This window comes from Cavia porcellus, unplaced genomic scaffold (assembly GCF_034190915.1).
Source record: "Cavia porcellus strain 051 isolate PalLab524CR breed Dunkin Hartley unplaced genomic scaffold, mCavPor4.1 scaffold_17, whole genome shotgun sequence".
NCBI classification, from domain to species: domain Eukaryota; kingdom Metazoa; phylum Chordata; class Mammalia; order Rodentia; family Caviidae; genus Cavia; species Cavia porcellus.
The window spans coordinates 47,372,573-47,376,498 of record NW_026947500.1 but is presented as its reverse complement, the minus strand read 5'-3'; the positions used below and the strand labels follow the sequence as shown (position 1 = coordinate 47,376,498).

General features: G+C 39.3%; 1 pseudogene; it reads right to left on the bottom strand.

Moving 5' to 3' along the window:
- Positions 1-2,230: 2,230 nt before the first annotated feature.
- Positions 2,231-3,629, bottom strand: LOC100714086 (olfactory receptor 10H28-like; annotated as a pseudogene).
- Positions 3,630-3,926: the final 297 nt, after the last annotated feature.

The following is a 3,926-nucleotide window of genomic DNA, read 5'->3' as shown; positions in this document are numbered from 1 at the left end:
TGAATAAACCCAAGCAAGCTAATATCACTCTGTACAAAGAATCATACTATTGCTGGGTTTCACATTATGACACTCCAGGATCAGCACTGGGTATTTTAGTGTCTCTTTTACTTCTAAGTATCTGTTAATTTCATCATAAGATCTGTTCTCTAAACTGTTTACAGATTCTACACATGCATGAGTCTTTTTTTTTTTTTTTTTGTCTTTTTCCTTTTTATCGTACTGGGGATCGAACCCTCGACTGCCTGCTTTCAAGGCAGGCACTTATGCCGCTGAGCTAAATCCCCAACCCCTAGCATGAGTCTTAACATGTATTCCTATCCTTTCTATATTAGAGGGAGAAAATAAACAAAGCATGGCAAAACAAAACATATTCCTGTAAAAACATGAAATGAAATAAACATATAAAACTGTTGTACAAAGAGTTCTCCCATGGTTCCTGTGTTGTCTCTTGTTATCTCCAATAGAATTGGCTATATCATCAGACATAGTATAATTGAATAGATCAGTACACAACAGTATTAATAAAAACACAACTTTGCATATAGTATAGAACTTCAAAAACTGGCAGTTATCAAGCCAGAATGTGTATCGTAGAGTCTTGTCATCTTCAGTGTATTGTCTATACTCAGACTTGATACTATCAATCATATCAGTTTTGAATAAAATCTTCTCTGCCTCATTTCTGTTATGCTGTTTTTTTGCCATCAGTTGTCTGCTTATCTTCTTCATTCTGTTTTCTGCTCCATTCATTGAGGCCTCTCTGCCACTGTTCCTGGAATCCTAGTGCTTTTCTTTCTCTCTCTAGAATGCCCTGCAGTATTCTCTGTACACTTGGAATGGTGGTTGCGAATTTTCCAAGTTCCTCTTTGTCTTGGGAGCATCTTGTTTCTCCATTAATTTCTAGAGACAGTTTAGCAGGGTATTTCAATCTGGGGTGGAGGTTATTTTCTTTTAGGGCTTGGAATATTTCGCTCCAGGCTCTTCTTGACTTGATGGTTTGTGTTGAGAATTCTGTCGTTATTCTGATGGGTATTCCTCTATAGGTTATCTGTTTCTTGTCTCAAACAGCTTTTAGTATTTTGTTCTTATATTGAATTTCTGGGATCTTGATTATTATATGCCTGGGTGTAGTTCTGTTTTGGTTGTAGGTGGCTGGAGTTCTGTATGCCTCGTATATCAGAATATCATTTCCTTTTCCTATGTTTGGGAAGTTTTCCTTAATTATTTCTGTGAATAACCTTTGTAGTTCCTTTGTTTGTACCCCTGCTTCTTCATACACATTCTTTATTCTCAAGTTACTTATCCTTTTGTCATCTTCTAGCCTTTGTATTGTTACTGCTTGTTTCCTTGTTATTTTTAAAAAGCTTTCCCTTTCATACTCTGTATTTACCCACTCTGTATAATGTTGAATTCTAAATTGACTATCTCAGCCAGCCTCTATAACGAGATATCTATCTGCCAACTTGCTCCTCTCTGACTACTAGGATTCTTAAGCGAAAATACAAAAATACCTGTTCATTATAGATAATATTTTGTCCTTTTAAAAATCCTTTTTACAAGAGATCTCTGCTAATTGAACTAAAACAATTCTGACTACTCAACTTATAGTTGTCAATTCTAAATTTGTAAAAATTATTGTAATTCAATTTGAATAAAAAATTAGAATGCACTTTGATTTTGTAAGATGTTTATCATTGAGTATTTTGGGGACTCCATTTAAAGGCATAGAAATAATGAGAAGAAAGGCAAAGAACCATAAGATTTTTAATGCAGGCATGAGAGACACACATGCCCTGAGAATGCAGGAGCTCTCTCACTTGTACAAAGGATTGGGGGTCGATTATAAAGATTATCTTTTTGGGGAGGGGTCTGGTTAGCTGACAGTGATGAGTTACTGCTACATGTTGGTGAGCTCAGATTTGAGACTGGGGAGTCTTTGGCATGTGTGGCACATGATGGAACCTATGAGCCAGTGAATGGGTTACAATTGCAAGAACTTAGAAACAGTTTCAAAATGTAACTGACAGTCCTAGTTCTCACACGTTGATTATACATGCTTTTGTGCAAATACATTAATTATACATGCTTTGATTAAAACAGTTGTCTCTGGAAAGAGTAGTGCTTCTTGTATAATTCTTTTAATTAAAGTTATTATTTTAATGTAAAATGGAACATATTGCTGGATACATATAAAAGATTTGACACATCATGATGCGTATGGCTATTATCAACCTTCTGCTTTGTTATGTACAATATATACATTGCATTCATATGTCCACAGGGTAATTTCCGCATGCCTGTAGACCAATGACACCATGCTAGGCACAAACAATTGGAAGGATTCCATCATACCTGATCACAAATAGATGATCATGATTGCTTGAACCTAAGAAAGAAGCTGAGAGAAATAACAGTTGGTACCTATTAAACACCAGCTGATGTGGGTCTTTCCACAAACCTAAATCCTTTCAAAAGTCCTGTGAAGATTATCTGCTTTCTCTACCCTAATTCACCCAAAGCCTGATCATTAGGGGTTTTGCAGACAGAGCTGTGGTAATTTTTAATTGGTGGAATTTTTCAGTTCCTTATTCCTGAGGCTGAAAATGATTGGGCTGAGGAAGGGGGTGAAAACGGTATAGGTAGTGGACATCAGAGTGTTGGTGTATACAGAATGGGCCCCTTAGGCTTAAGGTAGATCATGGAAGCAAAGCTATAATACACAATCACTACAGTGAGGTGAGATACACAGGTGGAGGTCTTGTGCTTGCCCTCAGGAGAGGGAATCCTCAAGATGGTAGCCACAATGAAGACAGAGGAGACAATGACGAGGGATAAACAGCCTATCAGGGGTATGACACACACCAGGATCACACCTATGGTGACAGAGCCCATCTCATCACCACAGGCCAACTTCAAGAGGGAAAACACATGACACAAATGTGATGGATCACATGAGACTCACAGAAGGTGAGGGGGAAAACTATTGTCATTATCATCCCCACAGCTGAGCCACCAGCACAGGACCAGGCCACAAGGTGGGCACAAACAGTGGGGCTCATGAGCACACTGTAGCGCAGTGGATGGCAAATGGCCATATAGTGGTCATAACCCATGACCATGAGCAAGAAGGAGTGGGCAGAGCCAAACGTGAAGGAGCAGAAGGTTTGGGCAGCACAGGCCACAAAGGTGATTGAGTGATGGTTAGAGAGCAGGTCACCCAGCATGCGTGGTGTGATGGTGATGGTTAACAGGATCTCAGAGATGGAGAGGGCACACAGGAAGGTGTACATGGGTGTGTGGAGCTGGCATTCTGTCCACACGGTAGCCATGATGAGCAGGTTCCCCAGCAGTGTGAACAGGTACATCAGAAGGTAAAGCAGGAAGAGGGCCGGCAGCAGCTGGTGCGGGAAGGCTCAGAAGCCGAAAAGGATAAATTCCGATGTTGTGCTGACCAGGTATGTTGCTGTATATGGAGAGATCAGGAGCGGGAGGGGGTCAGAGTGGTGAAACCTTAAGCTCTGCCACAGTTCAAATGGCAATTTAAGAACTCTGCCTGTTGAACAGCTGTTGAACATTTTGGTCTCATTTCCAACATCTGTAAAATCATGGTTCATACCATCCTGCATTGTTGTGTAGATAAAATAAAAGAGGTACATTTAAAATTTAAGGCAGACTTTAGCTAGTTATTGTTTATTAGCATGACAACTGTAAAGGAAAATGTCTACATTTGAAATGTCTGAGGAAAGGCTGGGATGACCAGGGTTTGATACACTTGACTGTGTGCTGGATCTAGAAAACAAATGTTTGGGTAGACTTCTTAGAGTTCTTTGTCCTCTCTGAAAATTTTTGTCTTTTAATTGATTAACTGCTTTCTTCTTTTTATTCTGCATTATCAGTGTTCATTGTTCTTAAAATGAAATTGA